This window comes from Crotalus tigris, unplaced genomic scaffold (genome assembly GCF_016545835.1).
Source record: "Crotalus tigris isolate CLP2741 ecotype Arizona unplaced genomic scaffold, ASM1654583v1 scf7180000019651.407290, whole genome shotgun sequence".
NCBI lineage: Eukaryota > Metazoa > Chordata > Lepidosauria > Squamata > Viperidae > Crotalus > Crotalus tigris.
This window is the reverse complement of record NW_024097642.1, coordinates 135053-157480: the sequence shown is the minus strand read 5'-3', so window position 1 is coordinate 157480 and position 22428 is coordinate 135053. Positions and strand designations below refer to the sequence as shown.

General features: G+C 41.9%; 1 long non-coding RNA gene across 2 annotated transcripts; it reads right to left on the bottom strand.

Annotated features, from left to right (window-relative positions):
• Positions 1 to 1087: 1087 nt before the first annotated feature.
• Positions 1088 to 21071, bottom strand: LOC120317460. 2 transcript variants are annotated; one of them, XR_005559246.1, is made up of 4 exons: positions 20955 to 21071; positions 17501 to 17576; positions 3375 to 3416; positions 1088 to 1383 (listed from the first exon to the last, which is right to left on the bottom strand). It is a non-coding gene; the product is annotated as an uncharacterized LOC120317460 (long non-coding RNA). The 2 variants fall into 2 exon arrangements; XR_005559247.1 differs by having other exon boundaries at positions 20951 to 21066.
• Between the last annotated feature and the right edge of the window lie 1357 nt (positions 21072 to 22428).

The following is a 22428-nucleotide window of genomic DNA, read 5'->3' as shown; positions in this document are numbered from 1 at the left end:
TCCCTTCCAACTCTGTTATTTTGTTATTCTCATACAAGCTGAAACTTCCCTTCAGTTCATGGAACCTTCTAAAGATTTTCTGAAAAAAGAAGCAGTTGCTTTAAAGGGTCTAATCGTTGACTCTTAAATCAGCCACATCTTTTTTGTAGTTTTCTGCCATAGAGAACCTGCCCCAGCCTAATGGCTTCCAGAAGTCCTAGAACAGGGATAGGCAACCTTGGCTCTTTCATGACTCATGGACTTCAACTCCCAGAATTCCTGAGCCAGCCATGCTGAGGGGAAAGGGAGAGGTCTAGAAGAAGCTGGATGGACTCAGTTACCGTAGTCATGGGAGCATCGTTGGAAGATCTGATAGATAGAAGCAGTGAATGCTCCAACAGTGGAAGTTTTTAAGAAGAGACTGGACAGCCATTGGTCTGAAATGGTACAGGGTTTACTGCTTGAGCAGGGGGTTGGACTAGGTGACCTCCAAGGTCCCTTCCAACTTTATTATTATTGTTGTTGTTGTTGTAAAAAGCAACTGATTCAAACATGGTTCTTGCAACAGGAGGAAGGAGTAGGATAGCTTTCCACTCCTTGTTTATCCATCTGGCAAGCTGCAATTATCAACCCTGATAATTCTGCACCGAGGTCCTTAAATGGCAAGTTAAAGTCATAGGAAGCTACTTTCCAATGGAATATTTTGTTTTAAATAGTTCCTAGCTGTGAGAACAGCATGACAATGCAATCAATTCTCCTTTTTTTCAGATGAGTTCAAGATGAAATCAGACAGCCATTTCTCAGAAATCTTTTAGTTAAATTTCTCTAATAAAGAAGAGATTGGTCTTGATGACCTCTAGGATTCTAATGAACGCTGGAATCAGTTCAATGTCCACTTTTGGCAGGCCGTATAAAATGGTGCAACAGAAGAGAGGAATCCCTTTGTGTCTCACCAGCTGTGAGATTTTACTACTAATAAAGCATTGAGAAACTAACATTCCTCTTTCATTTAAACAGACCTATTGAAAGGAGCAGAAAATAATATTGTCTGAAAACTGAGCATAGCAACAAAGAAGAAACTTAAAGAAACTTGGTGAAGGCTGTTTTTATTCATATATGCTCTCCAGTTTTTAGCTACACAGCTAGTCCTTGACTTATGTCCACAATTGAGCCAAACATTTATGTTGCTAAGAGAGACACTTGTTAAGTGAGTTTTGCCCCATTAAGTGAATCACTGCAGTTAAGTTAGTAGCACGGCTGTGAAGTGGATCTGGCTTCTCGCCATTGACTGTGTTGGAAGAAAATTCTTCATCGTGGTTCATCCAAGCTGGGAATAAACATGGCAACCGCTTTGGGAAGAAGGTTGTAGTTTATTGGAGAGGAGAGCCAGACAGGAAGATGGTTCTAGCAGCAAGAGAAGTGAAAAAAAAAGGGCTGAGCACATGTAGGAAGTAGGTTTTTATACCCTCTGGAGCCTTTTGTTTGGAGTTGTTCCTGTGGCCTGAACTTTGACCTGAGTCTCAGTGTGCCTTTCTGGTATTCTGATGGTGATGGGTCAATCTTATTATGTCCAAAGGTCATCTCCTGCTTCCCTGGGGCCGATCACTCTTAGAGTTTGGGTGGGGTATGCAGATTTTAGGTCTTTGTCTTCTTAATCTCCTAGGTCCCTGGATTTACATCTGCATTTCTACAGAGCTGTTTTCTGCTTGGCAGAGGGAGACTTGGGGCTATTAAGAAAACTGGGCATGCTTTTCTGCCTCTTTAAGATCCTTTGAGGAAATATATTTTTCTGCCCTTTTTATTATGTCCTTCTCCGGCAGGGCTGACTTCCGATAACTGCTTGTCAGGAGGTACAAAACATGATCACGTGACTCTGGGACGTTGCGACTGTCATAAATATGAAACTATCACCAAGCATCTGAATGTTGATCACATGACCGGGGGGGGGGAAATTCTGCAATTGCTGTAAGCAGGAAAGGCGGTCATAAGACATCTTTTCAGCGCCGTTCCAACTTGGAACAGTCACGAAAAGAATGGTCGTAAGTCAAGGACTTCCTGTACAGTAATTCCTAACATGCCCCCCTCCCATAAAACTATTTCTCTGGATGGAAACATTGAACATAGACGTTCTAACACTTTTTAAAATTGTCTTTAAACTTGCAAGGCTACATCCACAGGATGTGATCAGTTTCTGTTTTTTAAACATTCATACTCTTGTGCTGTTTATTTTATTGATTGCTCTACAGCTAGTCCCCAGCTTACCAACACAATTCAGCCCAAAATTTATGTCACTAAGTGAGAAATTTGATAAGTGAGTTTTGCCCCAATTTATGACTTTCCTTGCCACATTTGTTAAGTGAATCATTGAAGTTGTTAAATTAGCCACACGGTTGTTTAAGTGAATTCGGCTTCCCCCACTGACTTTGCCTGTCAGAAGATCACAAAAGCGGACCACGTGACCCCCCCCCCAGGGACAATGCGACCGTCAAAAATGTGAGTCAGTTGTCAAGCGTCCGAATGTAAATCACGTGACCACGGAGGATGTTGCAACAGTTGTAAGTGTGAAAAACGGTCATAAGTCACTTTTTTCAGTGCTGTTGTAACTTTGCCAGTGTTTCTCAACCCTGACCATTTTAAGGCATGTGGACTTCAACTCCCAGAATTCTGGGAGTTGAAGTCCACATGCCTTAAAATGGTCAAGGTTGAGAAACACTGCTTGAACGGTCACTAAACAAACTGTTGTAAGTTGAGGACTACCTGTATGTCCAAATAAAAATAATTTGTTAAAAAGAGAGGAAAAGAAGTAGCACAAAGCCTCGTGGCTCTTTTCTGGGTTTTGTCAAAACCACCCAAATTGGGCCAGAGAGGAAAGTGACCTTGGAGGCAGCCGAAAGCTCGCTGACCTTGCGAAAAATACAGGCCAGGACAGGACAAGAGGCTCACTTTGCTTGGAAGAAATTGTAATTATTTTTGCAGTTAAATCTCCCACACTCTATCATTTAACTGCTTCTCTCTCTTTAACCCTCTTCCATTGTTACTGCACGTTTCATCTCTGGTCATTCACCCCGCAGCAATTCCAAATACTTTACGATGCAATAATTTTATGTGATGAAATTGACCCCAGTGCTAAATTGCCTTTCTTCCCGTTATCCCGCCCACTCAAAACATGTGAGGTCAAGGTTTTTAAATTTCTTTTTAGAAAAGATCAGATGCTGATGGAGGAATCCAGCGAGTGTGTCTATTCTGTAAAAGTGTGATTCATTGGATATATTTGGGTGTGTGTGTGTGTGGAAAGTCCCTGATATCCACCGACAAGCCTTTCGTGTAACTTGAATGTTACGTTCCCATGACCTCTGAAAGTGTTTTTGAAAGGTTACAGCTGGTCAGAAAGTTACCTTTGTCCGTGGAGCAGTTGGTCTTGGAGAGAGGACAAAGCACTGCAAAAAAACCCCAAATATTATTATTCTTTAGAGGAGGAGAAGACAAATCTTTGCAATGTAAAGAAAAGAAAGAATTAAGAATTGAGATGTTTGTTATCACACAAATCAGAATTAGTTTTAAAAGTCCTTGGGGGGTTTCCCCCCTTTTTTTGTTTTAACAGACTGGAGCTGGTAATGTGCATAACAATCAGGGCAATTAATTTACCGTGATAAATGTAAAGTAAAAGCTGCATTTGAAAGCCTTCTGCTGTGTCTATAGCAACACAGATCCATGGGTTGGGGGGAAAAAAAACCCAACCCCAAATAGCTAAATAAATGCTTGTACCAGCTGTGTTTTCTAAAAGGAAGACATCTAGGACATAGACCAGAAATACAGGATGCACTTTGGATCAGATCTCATTAGGCCAAATTGCATTTATCATTAGAAACCATGTCAACAGCAACTATGTATTCAATAACACGATTTCTATACAACGGGCATTTCCTCTGATCCCTTCTCTATTGAAATTATAACCCTAACCCTAGGGAGAAATTTCCCATTAGAATAGAGTAGAATGGAATGGAATATGGAATAGAACAGAATAGAGCAGAGCAGAGCAACAGAACAGAACAGAATAGAATAGAAATACAGAATAGAATAGAATAGAAATACAGAATAGAATGGAATAGAATAGAATAGAATAGAATAGAATGGAATGGAATGGAATAGAATAGAATAGAATAGAATAGAATAGAATAGAATAGAATAGAATAGAATAGAATAGAATAGAGTAGAGTAGAGTAGAGTAGAATAGAATAGAATAGAATAGAGCAGAGCAGAGCAGAGCAATAGAATAGAACAGAACAGAACAGAATAGAATAGAATAGAATAGAATAGAATAGAATAGAATAGAATAGAATAGAATAGAATAGAGCAGAGCAATAGAATAGAACAGAACAGAATAGAATAGAATAGAAATACAGAATAGAATAGAATAGAAATACAGAATAGAATAGAATAGAAATACAGAATAGAATTGAATGGAATGGAATGGAATGGAATGGAATAGAATAGAATAGAATAGAATAGAATAGAATAGAATAGAGTAGAGTAGAATAGAATAGAATAGAATAGAGCAGAGCAGAGCAGAGCAGAGCAATAGAATAGAACAATCAATCAGTGGAACAGCTTGCCTCCAGAAGCAGTAAATGCTCCAACACTGGAAGTTTTTAAGAAGAGACTGGACAGCCATTTGTCCGAAATGGTGTAGGGTTTCCTGCCCGAGCAGCGGGTTGGACTAGATGACCTCCAAGGTCCCTTCCAACTTTACTATTATTATTATTATTATGTAGAACGGAACATAATAGGATAGAATATATGGAAATGGAATGGAATGGAATGGAATAGAATAGAATAGAATAGAATAGAATAGAATAGAATAGAATAGAATAGAATAGAGCAGAGCAGAGCAGAGCAGAGCAGAGCAATAGAATAGAATAGAATAGAGCAGAGCAGAGCAGAGCAGAGCAATAGAATAGAATAGAATAGAATAGAATAGAATAGAATAGAATAGAATAGAATAGAATAGAAATACAGAATGGAATGGAATGGAATGGAATGGAATGGAATGGAATAGAATAGAATAGAATAGAATAGAATAGAATAGAATAGAATAGAATAGAATAGAATAGAGCAGAGCAGAGCAGAGCAGAGCAGAGCAATAGAATAGAATAGAATAGAATAGAATAGAATAGAATAGAATAGAATAGAATAGAATAGAATAAAGCAGAGCAGAGCAGAGCAGAGCAGAGCAGAGCAATAGAATAGAATAGAATAGAACAGAATAGAATAGAAATACAGAATAGAATAGAATAGAATAGAGCAGAGCAGAGCAGAGCAGAGCAATAGAATAGAATAGAATAGAATAGAATAGAACAGAACAGGACAGGGTAAAGTAGAGTACGGTAGAGTAGAGTAGAGTAGAGTAGAGTAGAGTAGAGTAGAGTAGAGTAGAGTAGAGTAGAGTAGAGTAGAGTAGAGTAGAGTAGAGCTGGAAGGGACCTTGGAGGTCTTCTAGTCCAGCCCCCTTAATTTCTCCTTAATTCCAGGTTGCTTCTCTCCTTGATCAGTTTCCAGCCATTGTTTCTTGTCCTTCCCTCTGGTGCTTTGGAGAATCATGTGACCCCCTCCTCTTCCTTGTGGCAGCCCCTCAAATACTGGAATGTGCTGTCATGTACATTTGGTACAGATAGTCCTTGACTTATGAGTAGAATTTTGTTGCAGTCACAAGTTGAGGCACAATTTTGGTTGTAAATTGTTGCAGTTCTAAGTTGAGATACTGCATGATGGGATTTAATTTTACAAACATTTTTAGGATGGCGGTAAAGTGAGTCATAGTGGTTGTTAAATGGTCCATGTGATTGTTAAGCACATCCATTTTCTCTGATGGGCCGTTTTTGCCCGAAACTGAGCAACAAAGATCAGTGGACTGGAGGCTAAAACATACAAGGAACGGTTGCTGGAATTGGGGATGTCCAGTTTAATGAGAAGGACGAGGGGGGACAGGATAGCAGTCTTCAAGTATCTCAGGGGCTGCCCCAAAGAAGAGGGAGTCAAGCTATTCTCCAAAGTGCCTGAAGGCAGGACCAGAAGCAACGGATGGAAACTAATCAAGGAGAGAAGCAACCTGGAACTAAGGAGAAACTTCCTGACAATTAGAACAATTAACCAGTGGAACAGAAGTTGCCTCCAGAAGCAGTAAATGCTCCAACACTGGAAGTTTTTAAGAAGAGACTGGACAGCCATCTGTCCGAAATGGTGTAGGGTTTCCTGCCTGAGCAGGGGGTTGGACTCAATGACCTCCAAGGTCCCTTCCAACTTTATTATTATTATTATAGATTGCCAAAACCTGTCCCAAACTGTGGCCATGTGACCATAGAATGCTGCAACTAGTTGTAAATGCAGACTGGTTGCAAAGTGCTTGAAATGCAATCACGTGACTGCCGGGGGAGGGAACAGCAGTCACAAACCTGAGGACAGATTGACGTTTTCGAAGTTCGTGGTAACTTCTACAGGTCTTTAAACGTAAATCAAAGGCTGACTGTGTCATATGTTGATGGAGATTCTCAATCATCCAGGTCATGGTTGTTCCAAAGCTGTTTTTTCCAAAAGCCAGTTGGACCTCCTTATTTTTAGTTTTCTTATGTTTTGCTTCTCATCCAAGAAGCTTCCCTAGTTGTAACTTTTCTTACTTCTACCATTAGAACTGAAGCAGTCAGAAGAGTTAGAACTGGTATGTCTAGGCCAGTGTTTCCCAAACTTGACAATTTTAAGGCATGAGGACTTCAACTCCCAGAATTCCACAGCCAGCGTTGCTGGCTGTGGAATTCTGGGAGTTGAAGTCCTCATGCCTTAAAATTGTCAAGTTTGGGAAACACTGGTCTAGGCCAGGGGTAGCAACCTTGGCTCTTTTGGACTTCAACTATGCTGGCTGAGGAATTCTGGGAGTTGAAGTCCACAAGTCTTAAAGTAGCCAGTTTGGAGACCCCTGGCTTAGACCATGGCTATTCTCAGCTTAGGATATTATGCTGAAGGTTTTCCAGGGGTTGATGGGACAATCCACTTTCTTTCATCTGCCTCCAGTATATATTTCAGAACTGCTCATGACCTGTTCCTACATTCCTGAAATGAAGGGCAGAAACAGACCGCAGGAATGAATGCATTTATTTATTCATTAGGTTTGGAGGCTGTCCAACTCCTGGATGACTCTAAGCAGTTCACCTTTTAGAAGGAGGAAATAATAAAACGAGAGAAGGAAGGGAAAAAACCATATGCATCCAGAGAATGCAAAGTCAACATCGCGGAAAAAGGAAAGCAATGAGGCTTTACAGCCTCAAGCCTGGGAGCAGAGCCAACTTTTCAAGGTCTTCTAGACCAATGGCGGGATGGGAGTCCTCTTGATCTCCAGGTGTGTGTGTGTGTGTGTGTGTGTGTGTGTGTGTGTGTGTGTGATGAACACTGTTCCAGAGGGCAGGACCTGCTGGGAAGTGGGTGAAGGATGGAAGGGGAATACCACTGCACTCTGTTGGCCATTCTCAACCAGCGGAAACAAAGGGAGGACAGACAAAGAGATGGAAGGGTACAGCCAGCATGGGAATTCTGGAGATTTGAAGTCCACACAAAGTCCACACAAGGTTGTGAAACACAGCTCTAGTCCAACACCAGAACAGTGCAAGAATCAACTATTGTGGAACTCAGACAGACACAGGTAGCTAGTCCTTAATGACAATCAGCTCATCTTACATCCGATTGCAACATTCTTTTTTTTTTTTTGTAGATATTCTATTAAGCTTTTATAGTTACAAGTTTTTAGTGCTTAGTAAACAACATGTTGTCTGGGTCCAGATATTTAACATTAATAATAATAGATAAATGGATGGATGGATGGATGGATGGATGGATGATAGATAGATAGATAGATAGATAGATAGATAGATAGATAGATAGATAGATAGATAGATAGATAATGGATGGATAGATGGAGGATAGATAGATGGATAGATGGATAGATAGATAGATAGATAGATAGATAGATAGATAGATAGATAAACTTTATTGTCATTTTTTTCCTGTGGGCACAATGGCACACATTAAAAATGAAATTTAGTTGCTTCCTCTCAAAGTGTACACATATATCTCACATTTAAAACATACTATATATTACATATATATAGACGTACACCCTTTCATATAAACATACAATACATCTGACATATAATACAACTTACAGTAGTAATAATAATAACTTCTTCAATATAAGTCTGTTCAATATTACACAATCCAGTGTTTTTTCCCGATCCTCCTTTCTTCCCATATTGTTTTCATTTTCCCAATACTGTGCAAATACAGTTCTTGCTACTATTAAAACATACACAATTAAGACTGCAACGTTCTGCAGTCATCAGACACCTATGTCCACACTAATCACTTATAGCATCTTTGTGAAGGTCCATGAGGCAGACATGAATCTGGTGTAGTGATGCAGCAGTTAAAGTGCAGTATTGCAGGCACATCAGTAGCCAATAGGAATTGTCCAGGCTGTCTCTGCCCTGCTGAGCCCGCCAAAAGTCCATTCTGCAAACGGTGCTGCACCAGTTGAGTAGTCATCGACTTACAACCGGTTGAGTAGTCCTCAACTTACGACCCGTTGGGGGGGTCACGGCATTGAAAAGGTTGAGAACCACTGGCCTAAACGCTATTGCTATTGCTATCGCCACCTCCAATTCTATCCTTCTCTGTCTCCATCTCCATCACCTCTCCATCTCCACGCAAACAAAAACTTTGGCAACAGCTACACAGCTCTTAATTGAACACAGCAAGGCGAGCCTGTGAGGCCCCTGATTCCTGATGGGGTGAATTAGAGACCGTGTGTGGCAGAAGAGCAATGCGTAACTTGGGAACCACGAGACCAGCAAAAAAAAAAAAAAGAATATGTGCAAACACGGTACAGATGCAGCCAATGGGAATTCGAAAAACTCTCTTCCGCCCCTCAGGATAGCTTACAGCATCTAGGTAAGATTCATGTAGAAACCAGCCAGCCGTAACTTGTAAGTGTGATAGTGATGCCATGAATAATTGCTTTATATCATGCCTTGTCTTACTCATCTTTCTTCTAATATTTCCATTTTTGGGTAACAGTGCCTCTTTGCCAGCAGACCAAAAGCCAGATTTGATCGTCCTTGGTTATGACTGTTCCCTTTCTGTTAACAAAAAATCATTCTAAACTTGAAATTTGTAATGATTTAGTCATATCCTTTTCTCTGTTTATCACCAAAATGATGTCCTTAAACAAAATTCCAAAAACAATTTAGAATTTCTCAATGAGAGGAACCATTAAGCTTTCCAGATTATTCTGGGAAAAGTTAATACTAGTTTACTCCTAGCCCTATTGTTTTTTTACAACTCTAACTGTATACTTCCAGGAAATAGCTCTAGAGTTGCTTGGGGTTCTTTTTACAAATTGAGGCTAACAATTGGGATGAAAGCAGTGGCATGTTCATTATAAAAGGATACAGCATTGTCTATAAAAACCATCATCAAATCACACACATCCCTTAAATATTTTAACGGGAATTTTGTTTAATAGTAATTGTCAGCTTTCTGTTTTCTCACAAGCATTTCCTGGATTTATTGAAATCCCTGAAAAGATGGAGATATTGATCCTGTTGTTTCAAACAGGCAACCAAAATGGGTGTCGATTAACTCTCTTTTGAGGAAAACAACACAGTGTCTAGCACTTTTAATTTAATTAATTTATTTTTAAAGGTAATCCTCGCTTAACACTAATTGGGACCAGCAATGGATGGAAACTAACCAAGATGAGAAGCAACCGAGAAATAAGGAGAAACAATCAATCACTGGAACGGCTTAACTCTAGAAGTTGTCAATGCTCCAGCACTGGAAGCTTTTAAGAAGAGACTAGACAGCCATTTGTCTGAAATGTTACAGGGTTTTCTGCCTGAGCAGGGGATTGGGCTAGATGACCTCCAAGGTCCCTTCCAACTCTGTCATTCTGTTATTACAGGCTGCAACTTCTGACATTCTGCTGGCCTCTTCCTTGACTTCACTGCTGTGAAGGTCACAAATTGTGATCATGTGACCCAGGGACATTACGATGGGTAAAAATGTGATTCCCGAGCATCCGAAACACAATCCTTTGATGCTGGGGATGCTGCCCAGGTCATAAGTACAAGGACTGGTCATAACTACCACTTTTCAGTGCTGTTAGAGCAGTTAGAGTGCAGTACTGCAGGCCACTTTAGCTGACTGTGTTCAGCAGGTCAGCGGTTCAAATCTCACCGGCTCAAGGTTGACTCAGCCTTCCATCCTTCCGGGGTAGGTAAAATGAGGACCCAGATTGTTGGGGCCAATATAAATATATATATATATACATTGCTTACTGGTGTACACCGCTTAGAGAGTGCTTGCACTTAAAGCGGTATATAAGTCTCATAAATAAATAAATAAACAGTTGCTGTATGTTATTAAGTGAGGACTACCTGCACTCCTGGACCCCAAAAGCCTCTGGATGACTTTCTGGCTTGGAGTGAAGGCAGATAAGAGGAGACATAATAATAGAATTATTATGGAAATGTGAGTTGAGATAATTTTTAATGTTTGAACTTGGGGGCCATCCACTGGAATGAACTGCCTTGAGACAGAAAATCAAGAAAAAAAAGACTTAAATTATCTGCCTTCAGATGTGAGAATAGCTGGATAGATGATTTGAAAAGGTTATTAGAAAAATGCACGGAAAATTACACTATTGATACCAACTTCCACAAACATGGGAAGCCTTCTTTGAACCTTGCCCATTTAACAACACTGAAGGAAGGACATCATCTCTCCTCAGTTTGTGAGCATGTGGGATCCACCTGGTTGGTCCTTCTGTGACCTGAAAATGCTGAACTACATAGTCCATTGGTCTGATCTAAAAGCATCTTCTTACGTTCATTTGTGAACCACATTTCAACCCCCACAGAAGTCTATAAAAGGAGGCAAAGGATAGGGGAATGATCAAACATGCTCAAGCACACATTTTGACATCACAATACAAACAACATGACTTGGCTATCTGTATCTGATATTGTGATAAATACGGTGTCAGAATTGCATCATGATGTTACAAAGCACATTTCTTCATTTTTTTCTTCATCATCATGGCTTGTACCAGACACCTATGTCCACACCAGTCACTTACAGCAACAACAAGGCTGACACAAAAGTCAACAAGACTGAAGCTTTCAAGAAACTTGACTCAACATGGCTAGGACTAAATCTTTGTTTTAACTCTCGAATGGTAGGCGTTACAAAAGTTGACAGCATCTGAGGTATTCAAGCAGATTCTTGAGTTTATATCTTCTTTGAATTCAAATCTTGCATTCTTTCTCCTTGTTTTTCTCTCTGTGTAATGCCTGGTCATTTCCAACATTCACCTCAAAATAATGGTTGCCTGTTTACATTCTCCACATTGTTGCCTCAAGGAATCTTTAGAAGAACTGGACAGTTTCCTAGGGTCATCCAATCATATATCAACAATGGGAATATAGGTAGCCCTTGATTTACAACTGGGACTGGGACGTCTGTCGTTAAGCAATGTGGTTGTTGAGTGAATTATGTCTGATTTTACTACCTTTTTTATCACCATTGTTATGGGGAATCTGACTTACCCATTGACTTTGCCTGTCGGAAGCACTAGCATTTAGACCTATACTGTTCCACACTGCTTTACAGTCCTCTCTCAGCAGTTTACAGAATCAGCCTATTTGCCCCCAACTATCTGAGTCAGGGGTAGGCCACCTTGGCTCTTTTATGACTCGTGGACTCCAACTCCCAGAATTCCTGAGCCAGCCACGCTGAGGGGAAAGGGAGAGGTTTCCAAGCTGAGCCAGGCTGGCCCAGGAATTCTGGGAGTTAAAGTCCACAAGTCATGAGGGGGCCATAGTTCCTCCATGCTGGCTTAGGAATTCTGGCAGTTGAAGTCCACGAGTAATAAAAGAGCCAAGGTTGCCTACCCCTGATCTGGGTCCTCATTTTACCAACTTCGAAAGGACGGAAGGCTGAGTCAACCTGGAGCCCTGTCAGGATCGAACTCCAGACTGTGGGCAGAGTTTGCCTGCAATAACTGCATTCTAACTAGTGTGGCACCACAGCTCATTAACGGCAACCACATACATGGCAATCACATGACTCTGGGACCCAGTAAACATCGTAAACTCATGCCAGTTGCCAAGAGTTCAAATTTTGTTCACATGACTGTGGGGATGCTGAGATGGTTATAACTGTGAGGACTGGCTGTAAGTCACTTTTTTCATATCCGATGTAATTTTGAATGGTCCTTAAATAAATGATTGTAACCTGAAGACTACCTTTAACATTTATATAGTTTTGAGGGTAACTAGATGATTTTGGAAAATACTACAAATGACTAAATAGGAACTGACCTCAGATATAGTGTATGTATGTGAGAGAGAGACAATCCTAGTGGACAATCCTTTAAATAGGAGTCAGCCGTGTGCTGCAGCTGCCAACACAGTGCTGGGCTGCATTAACAGAGGGACAGAATCAAGATTACGTGAAGGGTTACTACCACTTTACAACGCCTTGGTAAGGCCACACTTGGAATACTGCATCCAGTTTTGGTCACCATGATGTAAAAAAGATGTTGAGACTCTAGAAAGTGTGCAGAGAAGAGCAACTAAGATGATCAGGGGACTGGAGGCTAAAACATATAAGGAACGGCTGCTGGAATTGGGTATGCCTAGTTTAATGAAGAGAAGGACGAGGGGCGACAGGATAGCAGTCTTCCAATATCTCAGGGGCTGCCCCTAAGAAGAGGGAGTCAAGCTCTTCTCCAAAGCACCTGAAGGCAGGACAAGAAGCAATGGATGGAAACTCATCAAGGGGAGAAACAACCTAGAACTAAGGAGAAACTTCCTGACAGTGAGAACAATTAACCAGTGGAACAACCTGCCTCCAGAAGCTGTGAATGCTCCAACACTGGAGGTTTTTAAGAAGAGACTGGACAGCCATTTGTCTGAAATGGTATAGGGCAGTGGTGGCGAACCCATGGCACGGGTGCCAGAGGCGGCACTCAGAGCCCTCTCTGTGGGCACACGCGCTGTCGCCCCAGTCCTAGGCCTTCAGTTGGGTTTTATAAAACCTTTTCGCTTTAGGCCTCCACCGCCGTGTGCAAAAGAAAAAAGGTTCAATCAATCAATAGAAATGGTACAGGGTTTCCTGCCTGAGCAGGGGGTTGGATAGAAGACCTCCAAGGTCCCTTCCAACTTTATTATTATTATTATTATTATTATTATTATTATTATTATTATTATTATTACTACTACTACTACTACTACTACTACTACTACTACAAGTTTCAGATATGCAAACCAAGTAGGGTACCATATCTATGAAAATACAAATGGCCACTGCACAGCAGGACAGGGTTAGTATCTACTGTATCCCTTTGATGCCATTCACTGATTAGCTAGAGTGTGTGTGTGTGTGTGTGTGTGTGTGTGTGTGTGTGTGTGTGTATGTGTCTCCAACCTTGCCACCTCTAACACTTGTGGACTTCCAAGCATGGCTGGCTGAGGAATTCTGGAAGTTGAAGTCCACAAATCATCACGTTGCCAAAATTGGAGACCCCTGATCTAGACATTTTCAGCCCATGTATGGAATCACAGAATTGGGTTATTTTTTTAATACTAGATCTGATGGTAGCTTATCTGTTAGTTTGCAGCAGGAGTCTGTTCACTCAGAACACGACTCAAGGAATTCATTTTCTATTCTTCATTTCTGAAATTATGGCTGTTCTCAGCTGTTGTGTCCTGAGCCTGCAAAGGCAGGCTCGGGACGTTGCAATGGTCCCGGGCTGTTGCAAGCTGCCAGGGACCAGACTGAGAGGCACCGGCCTTGCGCGCATGCGCGAGGCGCAGAAGCGCGCCAGATTGTTACCTTTTTGCCTGGGGATTCTATTAAAGGAGACAGAGAGGCCTGCGAGCCTCAGAGTTGTGTCGGAGAGAGAACTACTGCGAATAAAGGCTGTTGGAATTAACAGAATGTGTGCTCTTCTTTCGCCATTGACTCGAGGACTCAACACCAGCCACTTCCATTCTCTTGAAAACACCCAGATCCCACAATCAACAGAGAACTGAACACACGTGACCTACACCAGGGCTTTTCAACCGGTGGTACGGGTACCACCTGTGGTCCATTGGCAGCTTGCAAGTGGTACGCGAGCATCCTAGAAAAGTGGTAGTGGGGGAGGGGAATGAGCTGAACCAGTGGCACCACCGCACAAGCCTGAGCGAGAGACGGCTGGAGCTGCAGGGCTGTCAGGGCTCAGCGGAAGCGCCAGGATCAGCGCCAGGCTCCAGCTGGAGCGAAGCACTGATCCTGGTGCTTCTGCTGAGCCCAGAAGAAGTGCCGATCGGCTGGAATGTTGCAGCCTCTCCAGGGTCTTGTGATTGACATTCAGAGGCTTGGCAACTGATTCATAATTATGACGGTCACAGTGTCCCAGGGTCATGTGAAGGGACCAAAACCTGCTGCAACCACCCAGCAGACGGGGGGAGAATAAAAACCAAACACTCCCCACCCCACTGCCAATCCTCAACAGAAATGCTCACAACAATGAAAATCTCAGACAGGAGGAAGAGCGCTGCTGGGCAGGCAGGCAGGTGTCTTGCTCGGCTGTGGCTTGGCAGGCAGTTTTTTCAGTGCCATTGTAAGTTCGAACAATCACTAAGCGAACTGTTGTAAATCAAAAACTACCAGTACTTCGTCACTTTTTTTTTTTTTTTTTGTCATCAAGTTTTTGAGACCTTGCTAGGCAACTGGTGGTCCTCGGATGTTGCCATAACCTAAAAGTGGTACAATGGGTGGAAAGGTTGAAAAGCCCTGACCTACACCTTGTTCTCATTAACAAAGCAGGAAATAATTTCAAAGGCTGTTCCTGGGTTATAACACTGTGGTTAGGCACATGACAACCTCAATAATTAAAAATGCAGACTTATAAAAGCAAGAACTAAATCCCCCAAATTAGGTTCCGCTTCACCTACCTGTTCAATTTGTCAGAGAATTGTGATAGAGAAACAGCAATTCCACCTTCCTTAGGTTCGGAATTAGCCTGTTTCATTCTATTAACAACCTGCAAGCACTGAGAATAGTCTCAACAGCATCCCTGGCTGGGCCTTGAAAGGGCCATATAAGATTAAGCATCAGAGCAAAATGCCCTAAAAAATAATCATAGAAGCCAGCAGGACATCTACGTGTTCCGTTCTTCCTCAGAGGTAATCTGTCATTCTGAACAAGACCACTGAATGCTGCTTCTCTTCCCTTATTACCACAGTGTAGGCCTGAATATGGAACCGTACCCCTAACCATGTTATCAAGAGAATTGCCTGGCAGATTACTGAAAAATTCTCCAAGCATTTTTTAATCCACCCAGATCTATCAGACCTCTGAATGGACACTCTTAATGGTGGCAATCTATCTTAAGCAGAGTAGAAAGTGAGCTAACCAAGGCAGGTGTTAGACCTGGGTTTACTGTGAACATGGACACCATGAAGGTTGTGATATGGCTCATCCATGGCCATAAGAGAAAGGAATTTTGACATCAGCCTAGAGTTTATGTTGAGGTAGTCAATCTATTGAGTTATACATTGCTAACACATTCTTTAAACCAGTGTTTCTCAACCTTGACAATTTTAAGGCATGTGGATTTCAACTCCCAGAATTCCACAGCCAGCAATGCTGGCTGTGGAATTCTGGGAGTTGAAGTCCACATGCCTTAAAATTGTCAAGGTTGAGAAACACTGCTTCAAACCATCAAAATGATGCTTATAGACATTACCAGTCACAGCATACAGAAATAAATAATGTGACAGTTTTGTTAGCAGAAGAAGTCATTATAACAGCAAAGATGTCAGGGCTGACTATTAAGCAGATTTCATGCGCCTAAAGTGGGAAAACAAAGCCAATCATTTTCCACTACATGATCTTGAACGTGTACACACTATGTTCAAAGAGAACATCAGGAATCACTTTGAATCCTTGTATGTCATTGACAGAGATCTGGAGGAACTGTGGAATAAATTCAAAGAAGTTGTTAAGATTAAACGTGAAAAGGGGCTGCCAAAGACTAAAAAACTAAATTGGATGTCAGAACAGAACAGAAAATGGGAAGAAAGAGGAGAGAAGACAAAGCTAGATAAAGATCTCCAGAAGGAACTTAGCAAAGAATTTCAGAAAGTTGTTAGAAGAAACATCTATAAAAGTACTGAAATTGGAAACTGACATAGACAAATAAAAAAAGTCTTCCAAAAGATCTCCAAATTGAGAAGGCCATTCTACTCTTGAACTGATATATTAGAGCAGTGGTTCTCAACGTTTGTGCGGCGGCACCCCCTGAGGGGAGAAAATTGCCTGGCGGATCACCTTCTTTGGCGACCCCCGAAAAATGGTCGATCGACCCCAAATGGGGTCGCGACCCATAGGTTGAGAACCGCTGTATTAGAGGATGAGAAGAAGAGGAAGAAATGGAAGAGAGAAGAAAGAGGAGAATAGCAATAGCACTTCACAGTGCTTTACACTCTCTAAGGCAGTGTTTCTCAACCTTGACCATTTTAAGGCATGTGGACTTCAACTCCCAGAATTCCACAGCCAGCAATGCTGGCTGTGGAATTCTGGGAGTTGAGGCCCACATGCCTTAAAATTGTCAAGGTTGAGAAACACTGCTCTAAGTGGTTTACAGAGTTAGCATATTGACCTCAACAATCTGGTCTTCATTTTACTGACCTTGGAAGGATGGAAGGCTGAGTCAACCTTGAGAGGTAAGGATCAAACTCTGGCAGTGAGCTAAATTAGCCTGCAATACTGCATTCTTGCCACTGTGACCCAGAGGAGGAGGAGGAGGAGGAGGAGGAGGAGGAGGAGGAAGAAGAAGAAGGAGGAGGAGGAGGAGGAGGAGGAAGAAGGAGGAGGAGGAGGAGGAGGAGGAGGAAGAAGAAGAAGAAGAAGAAGAAGAAGAAGAAGAAGAAGAAGAAGAAGAAGAAGAAGAAGAAGAAGAAGAAGAAGAAGAAGAAGAAGAAGAAGAAGAAGAAGAAGAAACCCTGAAATTCTATACAGAAAGAATATTAACATCCAATATGTTTAAAAGACATTCCTTATTTATGAGAACATATAGTAGTAGAAGATGAAGTTAAATCAGCATTCCGGTCATTATTAAGTCAGAAAACCACAGAAATTACTGGAATATCTACAGAACCACGTCAAGCAACAGAAAAAGCACAGGAATTGTTTTTAATCGATTTCCAAGCAAATCTGGGGAATGGTACAGTGGCCAAGAGGTTGAAAGAAGTCATTCAGTTTGAAATGACTTTTCAGAAGGCCGTCAATACCAAGGACAGGAGACTTCATGGAAACTCAAGAAGACACGATGCAAACTATTGCATAATCTCCTTATTTGTACATTCTTGCAAAATAAAGCTTAGGATCATCGATGCTGATTAAGAGCTATACATGGAAAGGGAAATACCGGATGTTCACGCTGGTTTTCGAGGAAACAGACATCAGCAGTCATGTATGCTAGATAATTGAGAAAGTCAAGGAATCTAAAAAAAAAAAAAAGAAAAATCTTAGTAATGTTTCCTTAATTATATATCAACACTTTTAATTGTAGCAACCACATCCGCTTGTGGAAAGCTTTGGGAAAATTAGAATTTCATAACCTTTCAGAGCTCAGTTGAGGAGCCCTGATGGTGCAGTGGTTAAAGCGCAGTATTGCAGGCAAACTCTGCCCACCGCCAGGAGTTTGATCCTGATTGGCTTAAGATAGACTCAGCCCTTCCATCCTTCCGAGGTCGGTAAAATGAGGACCTGGATCGTTGGGGGCAAATAGGCTGACATTGTAAACCACCCAGTGTGCTGTAAAGCAGCTATGGCAGTGTTTCTCAACCTTGACAATTTTAAGGCATGTGGACTTCAACTCCCAGAATTCCACAGCCAGCATTGCTGGCTGTGGAATTCTGGGAGTTGAAGTCCACATGCCTTAAAATTGTCATGGTTGAAAAACACTGAGCTATGGGGTGGTATATAAGTCTAAGTGCTATTCCTATTGAGGTCACAAGTTGAGGACTACTAGTTTCAGCTAAAAGATCTGCTCAGTTTTCCACTCCCCCTGCATGAGAAGGGAAAGTGCAATTGCATAATTTTCTTATTCAGCCTAAATGGGGTATCTGAGGGAGGCTGGAACTTTCGGCAGCTGAAGAACAAGTTGGAATTTCATTGGAAAGTATCTTTCGCCCTTCGGTTTTTCTCTTGTGTGCTGGGACACCAGCTAGTGCAGCTGTGACGTTGATGCATTTCTCAGGCCCAGCAGAAACACCCCCCAAAGAAAAGGCTGCTGGGGAAAAAGACCCCGACAACCTGTTTTTCTTTTATCCTGCCTAATGAAAAACATGCTTTTCCCACAGAGCTTTCACTGAAACAAAAACAAAAAAAAAGTAATTGGGTTATTATTTCAGTGCAATTAATCAAGGGCGATGCATCACTTTGTTAAGAGTTCCAGAAAAGTTTCCTCTCTCCCTGCCAGCAATCTTTTGTCCCAGAATGCAAAGACAGTCTGGTTTATATTGTGAAACTGCTCCATGCAGACTTATAGGCACAAGACCGTTCGGGGGAAAATGACTGTATAAGAGTAAATTAGGCAATGCACAAGGAACTGTGGCTCTACCTGTGGTTCACGGATTAGAAAAATGTATTAATAATAATCTATTAATAATCTTGCTTGTGTGGACAAACTAATCAAGGAGAGAAGCAACCTAGAACTAAGGAGAAATTTCCTGGCAGTTAGAACAATTAACCAGTGGAACTCCTTGCCTCCAGAAACTGTGAATGCTCCAACACTGGAGGTTTTTAAGAAGAGACTGGACAGCCATTTGTCTGAAACGGTATAGGGTTCCCTGCCTGAGCAGGGGGTTGGACTAGATGACCTCCAAGGTCCCTTCCAACTTTATTATTATTATTATTATTACATATTATTTTTTAAAAATAAAGAATTGCTACTTGAATCTATAGCAGTAGATGGAATTTCCTCTTTCCCTGGATATTTCAGCTGATCTTACTTCCAAATGTCTTTAAACTGAACACTGGTTTCATATAGATAGATAGATAGATAGATAGATAGATAGATAGATAGATAGATAGATAGATAGATAGATAGATAGATAGATAGATAGATAGGAGTGTTCATGGTTTCCCAGAGGTGCTTTCTCAAAAGGCAACTGGGTTTTGTTTTTCCTTGAAGATGTTTCGCCTCTCATTTCAAGAAGCATCTTCAGTTCTGACTGAGAGGGGGAGGATGGAAGGATTTATATTCCTCTGCAGTCATCTGATTGTTAGTGCTCTCTCCAAGAGTCAGATCTGGGGCCCTTGGAGGTTTATCTGTGCCCTCAGGCTCAGCAGAATAGTGCGTTAATGGTTTCCGTTTTTCCACTCCATTGCTCAGCTATTGTTGTGTAGAATGAGTTAATGATATACTAGAAGAAAAGCTGAACTGCTAATGGGGGCTCCCATTTTTAATGGCATTCCCTCTGCTTTTTAAGATTACTTCTACTGCTGCCTGATAGGCCTTATTTACTTAAAACCTCAGCCTCATTTGCTCTTTTTTTTTCTCCACTTCTGCCCATGTCTCCCATCAATGCCAAGTTTCAGGCCCTCATGTTTAACAGAATAATGGAGCTGGAAGGGACCTTGGAGGTCTTCTAGTCCAACCCCCTGCTCAAGCAGGAGACCTGGAGGACTGGAGGCTAAAACATATAAGGAACGGTTGCTGGAATTGGGGATGTCTAGTTTAATGAAGAGAAGGACGAGGGGGGACAGGATAGCAGTCTTCCAATCTCTCAGGGGCTGCCCCAAAGAAGAGGAAATCAAGCCATTCTCCAAAGCCCCTGAAGGCAGGACAAGAAGCAACGGATAGAAACTCATCAAGGAGAGAAGCAACCTGAAACTAAGGAGAAATTTCCTGACAGTGGGAACAATTAACCAGTGGAACCACCTGCCTCCAGAAATGGTGAATGCTCCAACACTGGAAGTTTTTAAGAAGAGACTGGACAGCCATTTGTCTGAAACAGTATAGGGTTTCCTGCCTGAGCAGGGGGTTGGACTAGATGACCTCCAAGGTCCCTTCCAACTTTATTATTATTACTATTATTATTAAGAGTCTCTTTTGTGGTAGCCAGAGAGAAACTTTGCAGCACTTCAAGGCTTAAAGGGAGCCTTAGTTCTTTATTTGGTTGTGGCTCCTTCTCATTCCCCAGCTGGCACTTGATTCAACCTGAATTTCAGAACAGAACAGAACAGAACAGAATAGAAATTATAGAATGGAATACAATGGAATGGAACGGAACAGAACAGAATAAAATAGAAAATATAGAATGGAATAGAAAATATGGAATAGAATAGAATAGAATAGAATAGAATAGAATAGAATAGAATATATGGAATGGAATTGGAATTGGAACAGAACAGAACAGAACAGAACAGAATAGAATAGAATAGAATAGAACAATAAGAATGGAATGGAATGGAATAGGATAGGATAGGATAGGATAGGACAGGACAGGACAGAACAGAACAAAATAGAATACAGCTGGAAGGGGCCTTGGAGGTCTTCTAGTCCAACCCCCTGCTCAAGCAGGAGAACCTATAGTACTATCCCAGACAGGTGACTGCCTCTTCTTAAAAGCCTCCAGGGATGGGGCACCCATGATTTCTGAAGGCGAAGCTGTTCTAATAAACTGATAATCCTCCACCCCTTTCCGTCTTCCTCCCCTCCCGCTAATTTTTCAGTTTTACACATACATGGGAGAGAGAGAGTGAGAGAGAGAGAGAGAAGGAGTGGGAAGGCAGACATTGTATTAATATTGCTCTTTCACTTAGTATAGCACACTCTCTGCAACCCAGTTTCTCTGGCCAAACCACATACTTACGACGACGGCCTCATCGCCTGAGTCGGAGGGAGTGGGTTCTCATTGGCTGTTCCTCTCTCCTGATGCCATTCAGTCAACGCTGTCAGTTTCCTGTTGGAAGGGAAAATCTGAAGTGTGACTGATATTCAAAGAGAAGTTTAATGACTTGAAGTAACCCCAGTTTTAGGAGGACTTATCATGTGGTTTTGTTACTCAGAGCACCTGGTGATTCGTTCATTCATTCTTCATTCATAAACGGAAAAGTAATTTTTTTGCAATAAATAAACTAGAGTGATGTGAGTAGCCAAAGTTCTGATAAACTTACTTAAATAATTGTTGTACTGTGAGAAATAATTAACAGATGGTGAGGACACTTTACAGAGGTAAGCCGAGCTGTGGTTAAGCAGAAAAAGGTGGCTGAATCCTATTTGGGCAAGCTATCCCGGTTAACTCAATGTGGGCTACTTTTGAGCACAAATATACGTTGACACTGCAGTTGCAATCTGAAACACTCTTAGCAAGGAGTAATCCCCATGGAATTTAGAGCATCTGCGCTGTTAAATATATTGGCAGAAAAGTCTGCATTAAACTCTTAATGCAAAATGTTTAATGTTTTCCACCAAGAGAAAACAAAGCCCCAGGTTAGAAACTGGGAGTTTGTGAGTTCTAGTCCTGCCTCAGTACAAAGCCAGCCGGGTGACTTTGGGCTGGTCGGTCTCTCCCAGCCCTTGGAAGAGGAAGGCAGGGGCCAACCACTTCGAAAAACAATGCCAAAAACCTGCAAGGACTTGTCTGTGGAGACACCAGAATTCAAGACAGATTTGAACACACCACACACCCCTCCCCAACACAGGCGGTCCTCAGCTTGTTTCCATCCGTTTAGTGGTCCTTCAAAGTTACGGCGGAATTGAAAAAAGTGACTTATGACAAGACCATTGCGACACCCTCATGGTCATGTGACCACAATTAGTACACTTGGCAACTGGTATGTATTTATAACGGGCACAATATCCCGGGTCACGTGATCCCCATTTGCGACTTTCCCAGTTGGCTTCCGAAAAGCAAAGTCAACGGGGGAATCTGGATTTGCTTAATGGCCACACGATTCACTTAACAACGGTGGCAAAAAGGTCATAAAATTGGGCCCTTGACTCCCTTAGCAACCAAGTTGCTTAGCCATGGTAATTCTGTTCCCGACTGTGGTCGTAGGTTTGAGGACTACCTGTGAAGACCAGCTACGTGCAGCTGAAAGGGTGCAGGGCCTCTGTTCTCCTTTGCTAGAAGCCCAACAGAAGTGAGGCTACTTGGGAACACAGCCACGATTCGTTCTCCATGAAGAGACAGACACTCCTGCTGGTCTCATTCACACGTCCTCCTGAACCTAAAAACAGGGTCTGCAAATCACAATGCATAGTTTTATCCACTGTGCTAAGTGATCAGGGCGCAGGCGGCTAGATTCTGTGCAGCAGCATTGGGGATTCGCCAGAAACATAAA